This window comes from Podarcis bocagei (genome assembly GCF_964188305.1).
Source record: "Podarcis bocagei genome assembly, chromosome: 9".
NCBI classification, from domain to species: Eukaryota; Metazoa; Chordata; class Lepidosauria; order Squamata; family Lacertidae; genus Podarcis; species Podarcis bocagei.
In genome coordinates, this window is record NC_138134.1 from 12,187,707 (window position 1) to 12,204,776 (window position 17,070).

The following is a 17,070-nucleotide window of genomic DNA, read 5'->3' on the forward strand; positions in this document are numbered from 1 at the left end:
CCAAAATTCAGAAGCAGGGCTATGAGCCAAACTCCATTCGTTCTGGAGGTCCGTTCTTAACCTGAAACTCTTCTTAACCTGAAGCACCACTTTAGCTAATGGGGCCTCCCGCTGCCACGATTTCTGTTCTCATCCTGAAGCAAAGTTCTTAACCTGAAGCAATATTTCTGGGTTAGCAGAGTCTGTAACCTGAAGCGTATTTAACCTGAAACGTATGTAACCCGAGGTACCCCTGTAATTACGAGTTGTGGAGGACGTTCTAGTGCACTGTGAGAAAACTGCTTGCATACCATGAGAAATATATTAAATTTAAAGTCTTCTGTGCTCCTAAAGCACCCCTTCATAGAGGGAATGCAACTCTGTTAACCTCCTTCCAACCACCCTCTGCTCTGGGGATGGGCAATTTTCTCTGCTAGGGGCTAGGGATGAAAGCATTTCTTCACTCGCTCAGTGCAGATACAGCACAACTGCATATCCTAGGAGAAGTTTGCCTGTTGCATTCTTGTATAAAGCATCGCTCCCGGGCCTCTTGCCTTGGAAGCAGGAGCAACAACATTCAGAACAGAACATTTGTACAGAAACTGAGGGTGGACTTCACCACGGTGAATAGCTTTCACAGGCTCTAATCAATTAGGATGCAAGAACAATGCATTTTTATCATTTTCAATTTTTTTTAAAAAGGGCCGTTGCTATCAGAAGTTTGGAAATACCGAGGTAAAGTTTTGAAATACAAAGGCTTGAGAGCAATAGTGCATAGAGGAAGAAGGCTCAAAAGGAAATTTCTACAATGCGTCCCTGTGGTTTTATTTATTTATTTATTAAATTCCTATACCCCTTTATATTTTTAAGAAAAATCTCAAAGCAGTTTACGGCATATTAAATCAATAAAACATAAATAAAACCATCTGAAGTAAGTCAAATATAGAGTATACAGTCAAAGCAACGTGACAGAAAACTAAAATATTATCTTAAAGATTTCAGAATAAAACATTACATAGGAGGTCAACTACAGAATACATATTTAACATAGTAGGTCAGGTGGAAAGGGCCTTGCTGGGAGCTGGTTTTCTGACCACATCTGCCGTTTGCTGAGCGAATGGTGACAAAACACACGGAGCGTGATTTTCAGTATGCGTGCAACCATCTCAGCACATAGCTATGATGTGCTGGAAGTTTTTAATGTTTGAAGTTTCATCGTGTTTTTAATATTTGGTTGGGGGCTACCCAGAGTGACTGGGGAAACTGAGCCAGATGGACGGGGTATAAATAATAAATTGTTGTTGTTTAGTCGTGTCCGACTCTTCGTGACCCCATGGACCAGAGCACGCCAGGCACTCCTGTCTTCCACTGCCTCCCGCAGTTTGGTCAAACTCATGCTGGTAGCTTCGAGAACACTATCTAACCATCTTGTCCTCTGTCGTCCCCTTCTCCTTGTGCCCCCCATCTTTCCCAACATCAGGGTATTTTCCAGGGAGTCTTCTCATGAGGTGGCCAAAGTATTTGAGTCTCAGCTTCAGGATCTGTCCTTCCAGTGAGCACTCAGGGCTGATTTCCTTCAGAATGGATAGGTTTGATCTTCTTGCCGTCCATGGGACTCTCAAGAGTCTCCCCCAGCACCATAATTCCAAATCATCAATTCTTTGGCGATCAGCCTTCTTTATGGTCCAGCTCTCACTTCCATACGTCACTACTGGGAAAACCATAGCTTGAACTATACGGACCTTTGTTGGCAAGGTGATGTCTCTGCTTTTTAAGATGCTGTCTTGGTTTGTCATTGCTTTTCTCCCAAGAAGCAGGCGTCTTTCATGGGTGCTTATTATTATAGGTCAGAGCCAAGCATGTCATTCTTTCCCTCAAAAGAAAAGAGAAATTTCCTGATTGTAATGCTGACTGCATTAGACGCTGACTAAATTAGAAATTAGACCATTGGCGAGACATGATAAACACCTCACGGGTTAAACAGGGTATTAAATATCTTTTAAAGTTCATAGGGCTTTCTGTAGATTCTCATAGGAACAGAGCTGTAAATTCTTCTCAGTGAGTACGCCTAATTGCCCGCTCTAGCTGAAGAGCTAAGATTGCGTTCAATATAACAGTTGCTGACAGAAATTTGCTGGTTAACAGAAACTTGGGAGTAGCTAGGTGATGGAATACAAAACTTGGGTATCGTTTCAGCCGAGATTTTATCTTGCTGTTTATTCAACGCTTCTAATTACACGAGCTGAAAATGCATGAAAAAAATAGAGGGGCAAGCAGAGAGGGTTGCCTTTTTCTTATTTCCACTGGAATTAGTGATAGAAGGAAGCGTCAGTGGGTTTTATGGGGCTGCTTGCGAAAGGGTCCCTGGGCAGGGTTTTTAAAATGAGCAACATGTACAAAACAAATAACAAATGCTGGAAATTTAAGGAAAAAGAAGGTACTTTTTACCATATGTGGTGGGAATGGAAGAAAGTAAAGGACTTCTGGGAAATGATTTATAATGACATTTTTAAAATATTGAAATATACATTTGCAAAAAAATCAGAAGCGCTTTTACTTGGTATAGTAGGTACAGAGATTTACAAGCATGATAAAAAAATTGTTTTTATATGCGACCACTGCAGCAAGAATACTATCAGCCCAGCGATGGAAGCAAGAAGAACTACCAACTAAAGAGTGGCAGATAAAACTGATGGACTATGCCGAGTTGGCGAAATAACCTGGGAAAATTTGGAACCAGCAAAACCAGACTTTCCTGAAATTTGGTTTGATCTTTCCTGAAATTCCTGAAAAATTATGATATATTTGAAAGACAATTGTAATCAATTGACATTGCTTTTAGGGTTGCAAGAAGTTTTGTAAGGAGAACTATATGAATTATTGCAAAAAAAAGGACCAAGAAGGAGTTTATTTAGGATTTGGATTTTATAGCAATAACTATTAAAATAAAATGCAAAATCAGAAAGAAAGTTAGAAAACCATTAGTCGAGGTTGACAGAAGTCCTAGGCTGTGATAGTCAAAGGTTTGTTATACTGTATAAGATGGGATGTTTGGAAAACGTGCAAAAAACAATAAAAACATATATAAAAATAAAATAAGCAACATGGCTTTAGCTCTGATGCACAAATATTTGGTTCTGGTACAGCGATATGTGGGGACTGTGAAGAAATGGGATAGCCGTGGACGCATAGAGGGCTTCAGCATACAAAAAAATGGATTTGAAAAATGTGCTGTTTCAGGTGTGAGGAAGTGCCCTTGGCTTTTTTTGTGTTTTTTGTAGTTTGGCGTACCAAACAGTTAACAGCAGTAAATTTATGGTGCTGCTCTACTGAGCCAGAAGAGGGCATTGCAGCAGTATGGCAAAAGCATCGTTCCGCCTTTTTCAAAACCAAAAACTGCTGCTTTGATGAGTCCCGAAAGGCAGACAGAACAAAATAAAACAGCAGATGCGACAGACCATAATATGCGAGTGATGCTGGTATTATTATTTATTACCTTGATTAGTTGCTTACAACATATTATGTCTCAGGGACAGAAATTTAAAAAAACAGCACAATGGACAAGAGTGTGTGTAATATACTCCTATTAAAATACCATTAAATTAGGTTATGTTTACTTTTTAGAATGGCATACTGTTATGCTCACTCCAGATCTCTGAGGGCTGAGAACTCAAGGGGTACACCAGCTGTGAGGCCAGGTTCTGCTACCTTGAAATGAGGTCATGGGGCTTGTGGCATTCTTGTGATGTTGTTGTTGTTTAGTCGTGTCCGACTCTTTGTGACCCCATGGACCAGAACACGCCAGGCACTCCTGTCTTCCACTGCCTCCCGCAGTTTGGTCAAACTCATGTTCGTAGCTTCGAGAACACTGTCCAAGCATCTCATCCTCTGTCATCCCCTTCTCCTTGTGCCCTCCATCTTTCCCAACATCAGGGTCTTTTCCAGGGAGTCTTCTCATGAGGTGGCCAAAGTATTGGAGCTTCAGCTTCACGATCTGTCCTTCCAGTGAGCACTCAGGGCTGATTTCTTTCAGAATGGATAGGTTTGATCTTCTTGCAGTCCATGGGACTCTCAAGAGTCTCCTCCAGCACCATAATTCAAACGCATCAATTCTTCGGCGATCAGCCTTCTTTATGGTCCAGCTCTCACTTCCATACATCACTACTGGGAAAACCATGACTTTAACTATACAGACCTTTGTTGGCAAGGCGATGTCTCTGCTTTTTAAGTCTAGGTTTGTCATTGCTTTTCTCCCAAGAAGCAGGCGTCTTTTAATTTCGTGACTGCTGTCACCAAATTGTGATAATATGGTATTATTTCTACAAGTCGATCATAAATGGAGATGCACCTTAACTCTAACCAGATGTCCCAAAAATTCACTGCTTCCCACCAGATTTGTGGGGACAATCCCCAAGATGATGTCAGCTTCAAGAATCTAAAGTTCAGCCTCTCTTCACAACTCCAAATCTGCTATGCTTTTGCTCTGCTTCACACACGCACAGACACCTCAATGCCTTTTCCAGCCATGGAGCAGGGAGGAGAAGTATATGCCCTTTTTTGTCATACCAGCTGTCTCACCTTCCAGGTGGTAGTTTTGTGGAACAATATTGCCCCAAGCAGGGCAAAAGGTAAGTCTGGCTAATCCCCAAAGACACATTTTCAACAGTTCCCTGCAACACACACACACACCACACACAGGATGGGACTGCCTGTGATTTTATGATCCTTTGAAAGAAAGCAGCAGAAAATAACATTTTGAAAGCAGCTCTTGAGCAGTATCTTAACCCCCTAGAACAGGCATGTCCAAAGTTCATTTCGGGGGCCTAATCCGACCCACTGGATTTTTTCCTGGGGTAAAATCCGGAAAAACCCTCCGCAACAACTTCAACCCTAAAAAAAGCTCAACAACAATGCTAAAAAAAGGTTAACAACTTTGGTTGGCCCTCACGGCCCTTCACTTCATCAAATCTGGCCCTCTTTGAAAAAAGTTTGGGCACCGCTGCCCTTAGAATGCACTTGTGATGTTCTTCAAAGAAATCAAATGAGAAACAGCAACCGTTTGTTTCCTTGCCAATAAGGAGAGACATGTAGAGAGAAGAGAGATTTTAGGAAAGCTGAAAACTACTACTTCCCCACCGCTTCTTTGAGATCAATACATTCTTGCTCTCACTGAAGGGATAAACCTAGTTAGACTTTCCAAAGCTCAGATTCAATAATTTTGTCCTTTGATGATAATTTCAGGCACCAATTTACATCTCATATTGTTAAGCAGTCATTTTTCACGTCAACTTGAATTTTTGAGCTGTCCAAGTGTTGAAATGGCCCATTTTGGCCTGGCTGCCCATTAATAAAAGCTCTGGGAGGTGGTGACAGTGATCTTTTTAACCATCCGAAAACACCCATGGATAAGCTATCTGTTTATTGCACTGATTGTGCAGATGAAGAAACAGGCATCGAGAGAGATCAGCTTGATGAATAGGCAGGGTTTACTCGGAGTCAGGGCTAAGCCCCAGATTGTTGAGTTATTAATCCATTGGCAAACATCTCTTGCTGAAAGAAAACACTTAACCCCGAACTCTGCCAGCATTACTGTACTGTAACTTGCAACCTATCTGGATCGCACAAAGGTTTTTTGTCCTTCCCATCTCCCCAAAATGTGTTGGTGGTGGCAGCAGCAGCAGCTGCCTTAATTTTTTTTATTGTTTTCTATGTCCCTCTGTGCCTTTCGGTCATTTTAACTTGCTCCCTATGTTTCTGGAGGTCCTGATTCCCTCAGAAATCCTTACAGTTCCCCACAGAGGCTATTATCTGAATCACCAGATCTGCCAGAGCTGTCGCATTGGCTCTTGTCAGAAATAGCACACCTGAGCCAACTCTGAGCTAAAGAGAGACCAAAGAGCGACTTTAAAAACATGTAAGTTTTTGTTATTTAAGGCCAGCAACTTTAATAAAGAGATGTGCATAGCAGTGTATCAGGGATGGGATTGTAGGAAGCAGATATTCCTCTCAGCAATAATTTGGCTTTATTTATTTTCAGTAGGTAAGCCAGATAAATTGTCTTACTCAAAGGAACCCCCTCTTCCCTCTTGCTCATCCATCATAGGCGCACCACAGTGTAATTTTCTAGCAAGAGAAGTGGCAGAACTCACCATGTTCTCTTATAATGGTAATGGCGCCCACCTGAGAGGTGTCAGAATTGAGTTCCGGTGAGTTCCGGCTGAAAAAAAAATCCCTGGGTGTACATTATTTAACAAACCATGTAAATATTGAGATTGGTTGCAGGCATTAGTTAGCACCGCGCTCATTGTTGTAGCAGATTACTCCAAAGATTGCCGTGTGTCAATGGTAGTGTCCCCGCCCTGTTGTTGCTTCTGATGTGTTCAATAAAATGTGCCATGTTTCCTCAAAATCCTCTCTCTCTCCCCCTCTTCCTCTCTCTCTAGCTTTAGGTTGCTTGGATGTTTCTAGTAAAGGTAAAGGACCATTAGGTCCAGTCGTGACCGACTCTGGGGTTGTGGCGCTCATCTCGCTTTATTGGCCGAGGGAGCCGGCGTACAGCTTCTGGGTCATGTGGCCAGCATGACTAAGCCGCTTCTGGCGAACCAGAGCAGCGCACGGAAATGCCATTTACCTTCCCGCCGGAGCGGTACCTATTTATCTACTTGCACTTTGACGTGCTTTCGAACTGCTAGGTTGGCAGGAGCAGGGACCGAGCAACGGGAGCTCACCCCGTCGCGGGGATTCGAACCACGACCTTCTGATCAGCAAGTCCTAGGCTTTGTGGTTTAACCCACAGCGCCACCCTGGATGTTTCTACCATGAGCACAATGTTCCAGGTGTAGAAGGTAAAAATGAACTGACATTAGGATAAATTCCTCTCTGTGTATGGGGGATGCAAGGTCCCTGAAGTTCAAAAGACAGCATTTCTTCTCCACATGGCAGCACTGAGACAGGGATGGGAGCAAGGAATCTTCAGAGAACAATCCTTGAAGGCGGCCATACAGCCCTTGAAGGAGCATAGCTGTCAATGTTTCCCTTTTTTAAAGGGAAATTCCCTTATTCTGAATAGGATTCCTCGTGAGAAAAGGGAAAAGTTGACAGCTATGTGAAGGAGTGGCAGAGAAGGGTTGGCCACTCCTTGCAGTAGCCACTGATCCTGTAGGGCTCCCGTGGGATATTAGAATTTTATCCTTTAAAACGGTGTTTGTTTGTTTGAAAAAACAACGTTGTTTTTAATGGTCGTGGTTTATGGAACTGCTGTATATCGGTGTGCATGCTCTCACATGTGCAAGTTCTGCTTCAGACCTTTGCGCATTCTGTAGGATGGCACTTAAAAATGGAAAGCGTAATGCTGATGGTCAACAAAAGAGCTTTAAAGACTTTCTCAAGGCAAATCTCATAAAATATAAATACAGTGGTGCCCCGCAAGACGAATGCCTCACAAGACGAAAAACCCGCTAGACGAAAGGGTTTTCCGTTTTTCGATGCCCTTCGCAAGACGAATTTCCCTATGGGCTTGCTTCGCAAGATGAAAACGTCTTGCGATTTTTTTCGCTTCCCCCCTTTTTCTAAGCCGCTAAGCCGCTAATAGCCTTTTAGCCGCTAAGCCGCTAAGCCTTTCATAGCCGCTAAAAGCCGCTAATAGTGCTAAGCCGCTAAGCCGCTAATAGGGTTGCTTCGCAAGACGAAAAAACCGCTAGACGAAGAGACTCGCGGAACGGATTATTTTTGTCTTGCGAGGCACCACTGTAGTATAAACACTGACAACTGGGAAACACTGGCCTGCGAGTGCTCCAATTGGAGAACAGCCTTGACCAAAGGTGTCATGGACTTTGAAGATGCTTGAACTCAGGACGAAAGAGAGAAACGTGCTAAGAGGAAGGCACGTTTGGCAAATCCACACCGTGATCAACTCCCGCCCACTGTGGAAGGACGTGTGGATCCAGAATTGGCCTCCACAGTCACTTATGGACTCACTGTTAAGACTGTGTTCATGGAAGACAATCTTACTCGGCTACGAGGGATTGCCAAAGAAGAAGAAGGAGAAGAAGAAGAAGACGACAGAGGGGACTTCTGAGTGTATTCATGGGTTCAATTCCAATTGGGAATCTCAAGGTTCCTAAGCACAGGAAAATTCTAAGTATTTTAATATAAATATGCTTAGTTTTTGTTTGAACATGAGGAGGTCTGGATGATGGTGAGGGGTAAGGCTTGTGTGTGTGTTCCCTCCTGACTTTAAGCCCAAACACCTGAATAGGTTGTTTGTTTCTACATACAAATACAGGTATGAATAGTCCTGTCTGCTGTGTGACTTCTTTATAAAAAAAATTCTGGTGAAAAGCAATTTGGGGAGAATCGTTGAGTGTACTTAATCACTTTTCTACTTTGCTTCAAAGCAGCCTGATTTGGAATGTAGAAACGGGTAAAAAAGTTCAGCGCTGCTCAGTTTTCCGTTCTTCAATACCTTCCGAAGGATTTTCTTAAAAGGAAAAATAGCTTCAGGAACAGAGAAAGTGGTGCCTTCAGCATCTTTGCTCCAAATTGCTCCCAGCCACTTTTTCACTTTTAAATCACTGCATCCTAAGCCTGCAATTCCCTAAGAAATCTCGGAGGGAAGGGGCTGTGTGTTGTCTTTAAAAAAAAAAAAAAGGTTTGCATGAATTTCGGCCCTTAGTTGGCAGGCTTGAGCTCCAGCAATTCCTGTTTCAGCAGCTGAGAGCTGGGTTTTTATTCACCTGTGCTGAACAAGTTAACCAAAGGGTGCCTCACGTTCTCCTTAGACACTCAGGGTGGATCCAGATTATTAATGATGATGGTGGAGTGCCTCAATTAATTCAGACTGAGACAGCGATTTATCTATCCTAACCGGTTTTGTTTGGCTAGCCTTGAGATGCTTAGAGCCTTTCCAGGAAATGGAATGCCAAGAATGTGGATGTAGATCGGATAAATTATCTGCAATATTTAAATAGCTAACTTAGAAGCCTGGGAGCTAACTGCAATATTTGCATGGCGGTTCTGTGCACCAAGTGCCACAGCAAAGATGCAAATCTGTTTGCAAATTTCAGTATTGGTCCCATATCTCTTTCAAGCTTTTAAATTTTTTAAAGAATCTTAAAACCTCCCCCCCCCCACCCACAATTTGTGTTGCACTGGGTGATTAAACTGCTGCCGTTTTGTTTTTTTTATCACTGGGCTCTTTCAAATGTATTGGGGAAATTGTATTTTATTTTTTAATTATGCTTGTAAGCTGACTTAAGGCTTTCTTATGAATGGTAGCATGGTAGCATCATGCATTCCTTAAATAAATTCCCATAGCATGAAGATCCACTGTTTTTCTCATTGACTGGATCATGCCAACGACCGTGTCAATGTATGGCTTTGCCCAAGACATTTTGGTGCCTGAGGCAAACCACAAAATGGTGCACCCCACCCGAGCAGGGAAGAAGGGATGAGCGAAGAGCTACCTCAGGAACAAGCAGGGATTAAAGATTTACATTGAGATCTGCTGTCCCCGTGGATCCTGCGGCTTAAGGCTTGAGAAAGCCCTCTCTAGCCACTGACAGTGGTGGAGTAACCCTCTCCGGCACCCAGTGCTGGACACCGAGGGGCGGGGCGAACCAATTGATGTGATGGCCTGGGATTCGGACTCAGAGGCTGAACCTGAGGAATCCCAGCCTGCACAGGAGTCCCCGCCTCCAGAACCAGCTGAGCAAAGGCTGGGGGCCGAGCCTGAGGGGTCCTCAGCTGTGCTGGATCCTCAGGTGCAGGCATCAGCTGAGTCTGCTCTGGCTCCTGAGGTGATGGAGGACCCGTTGCCTGCAGGTGCTCCTCTCCCAGCCCTGTCAGGGGAAGGTGAGATTGCCTCTGGGTCCGGTAACCCTCCAGCCTCTCCTGAGCTGCAGAGGCTCAGGGCAGAGAGGCGGAGGGAACTAAGTTTCCACAGGAGGAGTGCTCGCCTCCAGGCCAGGAGAGGCGAGTCAACTGTGGACTGGGGCCGCCCCATGCCTCGGGGTAGATAAAAGCCAGCCAGCCCAGTCCCAGGTTGCGGGAGCAACATTGTTGGTAGCCTGTTCCTGCCTGCACCCTGTCCTGCTCTTCTGCCAGACTTCCTGACCTCACCCGACTCCCTGCCTTGGACCCCGCTTCAGCTTTGACGGACAGCCTCCACACCGCACCCTTGACCTCGGACTGGACTTGGACCTCACCGCACGGTTAACCCTCGGGACCAGCACATGGGGGGAGGCAGGGGCCATCTTGTCATCCACCCCCCACTTTGTACACCCCTGGCCACTGATACATTGGCACAATCTGTCCTGAATTGTCTGTAGCACCACCATCTCCATGTCAGTTTTCCCTCCTTCACTGATCAACCTTTGTGTAGGACTGCGAATAAACAAAGTGGCATGAACAGAACTGGCAGGCTACTGGCGAAGGACGTCAAATGTGAAATTATTTTTGACACTTCTGTATGGAAACATCAAGCCAATTGCATGCCTGCAAAGTCCAGCTGTACAAAGAAAGTGGATTTTGCACTCTTGCACAGCAAACCTCTTTCCCCACCAAAACTGGATGTTTTGTGGCAAGGGAACTGAAGGTGGAATAAAAATTGTTTGACATGACATAACTGACCAGGAAGGACGCTCAACAAATAGCCAGTGCCATGTGACCTCGCCATAAACTTTGTGCAAATAAATCAGGATGAACGCTCATTAGACAGGTTGCCCAGAAGCAAACTTAATCTTGTTGAACATTTTGCAATTGTTTTGCAACTGCAGAGGTGTATGTAGCCTGGAAAATCCAGTGAGTCAGATTTTGTGTTGATGGGGAACAGATGAACCAGAATGTTTGCAACATTGAGGCAGGAAAAGAATATCACAGCTGAGATTGCATCCCCGTACAATCTTGAAATGAAGTCATATTCCATTTCATTGGGAGCTGATCTAATATTTAGTTAAGAATCCAGTTAGCTTCATTTAAGGGGACTGAATCTTTCTTCTTAGGACCCCTCCAGACTTTTTAATTTCTGGGTGCATTTTTGCAATCTGCCATTGAATATACTGCATTTGTAGTGGATTTATACTGTGGTGTCCACACATAATTCCACTTTATTAGCTGTTTTGTGGTGCTTGGCCAATGTTCTTGTCTGAAGAGCACTCTTGCTCTACAACCCAACGAAAGCAGGATGAAAAAACAGCAGCGGTGTTCTCCACAGCTTTAATTACAGTTCCATTGCATTTTTATGTAAGCTACGCGGGTGGCGCTGTGGGTTAAACCACAGAGCCTAGGGCTTGCTGATCAGAAGGTTGGTGGTTCGAATCCCCGTGACGGTGTGAGCTCCCGTTGCTCGGTCCCTGCTCCTGCCAACCTAGCAGTTCAAAAGCACGTCAAAGTGCAAGTAGATAATTAGGTACCGCTCCGGCGGGAAGGTAAATGGCGTTTCCATGTGTTGCTCTGGTTCGCCAGAAGCGGCTTAGTCATGCTGGCCACATGACCCAGAAGCTTTACACCGGCTCCCTCGGGCAATAAAGCGAGATGAGCGCCGCAACCCCAGAGTCGGCCATGACTGGACCTAATGGTCAGGGGTCCCTTTACCTTACTAGTATATATGGCGATCAGAGGTAACTGGGGGCAACTGTTATGACAAAACGCAGCATGAGACCAGGTTTGGAAACATATAGCATGACACACTTTAGGCCAGGCACAGGCAAAGTCAGCCATCCAGATGTTTTGGGAGTACAACTCCCATCATCCCTAGCTAACAGGACCAGTGGTCAGGGACGACGGGAATTATGGTCTCAAAACATCTGGAGGGCCGAGTTTGCCTAGGCCTGCTTTAGGCACTAATTTGAAAGTTTTGTCCCAATGAACTAGTATCCTACTGATATTTGTGAGGTGGCTCCCTGTCTGTGGAATGCTCTCCCCGAATACGCTCACCTGGAGCCATCATTACATGTTTTTACCTGCCAGGGCAGGTGAAAACATTCCTCTTTCCCCCGGCCTTTGGCCAATAAATAATATACGGCTTGTTGCATGCACGGGGGTGTGGAGGAACTGTTACTATGCTGTGTATTATGTTTTTTATTTTTATGCTGTGTAAATTATGTCCTTGATGGTGCACATCTCCCTGAGATCTTTGGATAGAGGGTGGACTCTAAACTGAATAAATAATAATAATTTAACTCTTGCCTTGGGTGGACCCCTGACAAACTTACCCCAGCAGGCGGGCTGGTGGTTCAACGGTTTATACCCAATGCCTTGCCAAAGCCTTACATCCGTAATCAATAAAGCTGTGGCCTAATTTGACCCAATGTAAGTATCCCATGTCTTATTTCTGGGGAGATGGTCATGGGGGAGGGGTTGTCTGGCTCACGCGATGCATAAATAGACATCCGACATACTTTATTCCAAGCTGGCTGCTCTCGGACCTCACAGAGAATATTAAATGCAATACATCTCAGCAAAGCAACTAAAAAAAGATAGGCAACAGTATCTTTTGATGCCAGCAAAGCCTTTGGTGGGTGGAGTGGAAATTTATCAACAGAGCGCAGCGCAAAATAGGTATGAGAGATATATTTATTTGAACAGTTGGAAGGCTATATCAGGGCTCAAAGGCAGTAATATGAGTAAATAGGCTTGACTTGGAAAGAATACGATACGATAAATATTTATTGCTTTTAGCCATAGGCCATTGCAAATACAATTAAAATGCACAAACATAAAGCATAAGTAAATATCATATCCGCTTCAAATAAGATCGGAATTAACTACTTGGGCTTGCTGCTAATTATAGCCTTTCTCCAATTAACAAGTTTGCTTTTACGAGTCACTGACATTTGGTTCAAAATTCTTGCTCAAATTTTCTTTGCTGCAATTGCAGACAGTGTAACTTGATAATATATATACTCATATTCATCAGATAACAGATGGATCACTATGTCCTGAATTGGGCACCCGCTCCATTGCAACACAAAATAAGATACCAATTTCTTTCTAGGACGTGCATGCAAAGGGCAGCGCAATAAATAATGAACTAAATTCTATATACAACCATTTCCACAGATACACAATCCATTTCTTACAGGGATATGATGATACCTGCTATCCAAATAAGTGGATGCAAGTATGTGTCTTTTTTCAACAGTGGGTAGGAAATATTAGATAAGTACCTTGAAATTCGGGGGTGTTTTTTAATAGCAGCATGTCGCTGAGAGGAACAATTCTTTTTAATCATTCCATGGGATGGGATGGCAGTTGCACATCAGTTGGACACACGCAAACGACCGCTCCCTGTGTTTGAATTCCCCACATAAACTCCATTTGGGTTAAATACAGAAACCCACTGAAGCTTTTACGTATCATAATACCTAGAAGCCTAGCAAAATTATACAAACTAAACTACATACTGGTGCTAGCCCAAATAAAAGGGGAATTTATGTCCTGGGCAAAAGTAAACTGATCCTGGCTTGGCTGCAGTGATTACCGTATGTTTTGCTCTATAAGACTCACTTTTTCCCTCCTAAAAAGTAAGGGGGAATGTGTGTGCGTCTTATGGAGTGAGTGCAGGCTGCGCAGCTATCCCAGAAGCCAGAACAGCAAGAGGGATCGCTGCTTTCGCTGCGCAGCAATCCCTCTTGCTGTTCTGGCTTCTGGGATTCAGAATATTTTTTCCCTTGTTTTCCTCCTCCAAAAACTAGGCGCGTCTTATGGTCTGGTGCTTCTTATAGAGCGAAAAATACGGTATGTATTTATTTGCATATCGAGGTCCCCAAGCCACCCCAAATAACTCACATGTCACACAGAAATTTTGTTTAAGGTTTTTGGCATAATTTTTGGCCACAACTTTATTAAAATACAAACATGTCAGTGGTTGCTTAGGCATTGGTTGCGACTATCTACCCCCCAGTGGGGGGCAGACTGACATTCCGCACGCCTGCGAAAGTCAGAAATGAGGAATACATTTGGGGGTAGCGATGGAGCACGGAATCTGCCCTCAGCCCTCCCCAAATGCAGCCAGGGGCTCATTGCTATGGCCCGAGCCCCCTTGACAGAGTGGACAAGCAATAGTTAGCCCCCAATTCCTTTAATTGAATCCCTTGCAGCAGCAGCATTAGAGGGGCAGGCACAGCCAATCCATGCCCCTCCACCAACCAAACCATAAACCAATGCCTAACCGCAACATTACAAGTTGTGACAATTTGCTACGCAGTAGGCAAAAACCAAATGGCCCCAACTAATCAGCCAGATGGACAAAATTCCTACCAGGCCCACGCTCCAAAGCAGACGACCCCATGACAGGCATAGCAAGGTCAAAGCGAACAACCCTAAATATAGGGAGGGGGGACGGGCAATCCGATGCACGGGTGAAAAGAGGAAGCTCTACACCTCGTGCAGGGAGTTTTAACATTTTTGGCTGTCAATCACATAATGGCAACATTAACTTCTTCCCAACAACAAGGGAAACCCAATCACAACAGTGGCCAATGATCAATTAGCCCGCCCCACAACTTTGGAGTGTCTTGTCGGCCCCCACCGCAACACGTGCTCTCCATGAAGGAGAGCACGCTTTATGCAATTGCAAAGTTCTTCATGTCTTTTCCTAGTACTTCCAGCTGAAGTCTTGCCAAAAACAGATGTCATTATGGCAAAAAATAACTCACCACATCTACTGTATATTTTGGAAAGTGGTTTGTCTGCTGTAAGTTGGTTTGTTCTCCATACATTTGGACCTCACTCAAGACATCATTGCCAAACTTGGTACAAGGACTCCCAAGGTGGGAACAGCACTCTCTGTCAATGTTTGAGTGCTGGCTGCCATTTTGAATCAAGATGGCAGATCAAAAAGTGCCTTTGGTGTGACTGTGCTGACATTTTTGCATTGGTTCAGCTGCCTCTCAATATTTTGTCACCACAATTAGCATGAGGGTTCCTGAGGTGGAGCAGCATACTTTGTTGCCATTCGGACACCGGGTGCCATTTTGAATCAAGATGGCAGACCAAAATGTCACTTTTTGGCACAACACTGCTTTTTTGACATAGCTTTGGCCACCTCTCAATATATCATTGCCCTACTCAACATGAGGAATCCTGAATGGCGATGGGGGGACGGTCTACATGGATACATAGGTGTTAGAGAACATTTCGAATCAAGATGGCAGACCAAAATGTGTATGACTGTGCCCATTTTTTGGCATACATTTGGCCTTCTCTCAAGATAGCACTGCCAAACTTGACATGAGGGTTTCCAAGCTGGGAGCAGAGGTATTTGTCAATATCTGAATGCCAGGCATCATTCAGAATCAAGATGGTGGACAAACATGTGACTTTGGCATGACTTCACCTGATACTTGGCATGATGTGCCCAAACTCAAAAATTCCACTACCTATTTAAAAATCATAATACTTTCGGGTTTCTACGAGTTCCCAGGGGGTGCAGGGCAGTCCCTGCTTATTTATGCATAAAGGGGAAAGGTCTAGCCTACGAAGGAACACAGAAGTGATTAGAGGGGAACTGGGCATGTTTCTGAGCACAGTAATAGTGGGGGAAATGGATCTGAATAGAACTTTCAGGTGAGGTTCTAAAGGGTGTGGCATTTAATCCAAGTCTGCTAAGGGAGGCCATTAAACCAAGTGAGCCATTTCTGCAGGCTACTTTCTAGGTTTTGGAAAATATGGCACACAAAGCTAGCGCCACTAATCTTACCCGTTATACCTGTCTAAGAACATCCCGCATTCTTCCAGGAAGACAAATTTAAGCATGAGAAAGTCGGACTTCTTGGAAGTCTCCATAAAACTGCAGTATTTGATAGTCTCATGGATAAAAAGTAATTGCACAGAAGTCATACCCCAGGGACATCTATCCAGCGGCGGTTGAGACAACACATCAACAGTGTCTGCACTTGAGACTCAATGGTGCATAAACGTTTGACTGAACCTGGACATTCCAGTTGAAATTGTGCATGTTGGACCTGGAATGTATGAAGTAATCAACAAAAGTGTCTCCAAGACTGCGCCGAGTGCTCTTAGTTAACCTGCACTCACACAGAATTAAAGAACATTCCAGGGCAGCAAAACAGTTGCAGTGGGAGAAGCGACAACAAAGGTAATGAGCTTAAAAATTGTTTTGAAAACAATTGTTTTGAAATTTGTTTTGTGTATGGTGTTATGCCCATTCCACAGTGTTCCTTCCTGGGCCATACTCCTTCCTTTGAAGCATGGCAGATTGATATCATTCTCTTTGGGTGGAACTGCATGTCATGAGGCAATGTTGGGCTTCCCAACCCCATGTTTGACTCATAATTCTAATGAAGACATTGAGGGAGCATTTACAGGGAATAACTGATGGGAGGAGAAGTGTCTTAATAGCTATTCAATCATTGGATAAGGCTGGGCTAGTAAGTATGCCAAAATGTTTGCGTGAGCTACTATGTCAGGCGAAATCAAAGTAACGTACTCAGTTCCTAACCAGAATGTAAAGAAAGCCAGTAGCAAACCCCAGATGCCTTGCTTGTTTCTAGAATGCCAATATGGTAAACAATTTAAATTTTATCATTTACAAAGACTTAGGAGCCGTTCAATAGGAAATGATTGCCATTAAAGCAAAGGGCACAAGTTCTGGGCCAGTACAGACAACTAATTTACGATGTGGAAATCTTTTCTACTACAGATGAACTTGATCATTTGTATTAATGTGGGATAAAGCTTGCAGGCTCTATCTCCACGTCAACTGCCTGGTAAATAATCTTTTTTGACACCTGGGAATTTCAGTCTGAATTATTCCCAACAGAAAGGACTCTGGTTTTTTTGGGGAAAGTACTTTTAAACTTTCCCCCCTCCAAATTCATTATAGATCATTTCCCAATACTCTTTTACTGAGAAAGAGGAAAATGCTTTAAAGACATATTAAAGCAACCATTATCCCCATTCATAATTTTTAAGGATTATTTGTTTAGGGAAGCAGATGGTTAAAATGTTCAAAGTACTGGTAACTGAAAGATAGGGCCAAAACAGCATCAGTGCATAGGACAGGCTTACGGAAGAGTGCACATAGGAACATTGTGCATCGAACTGTCATGTTAAAGGATCCAGTCTGTG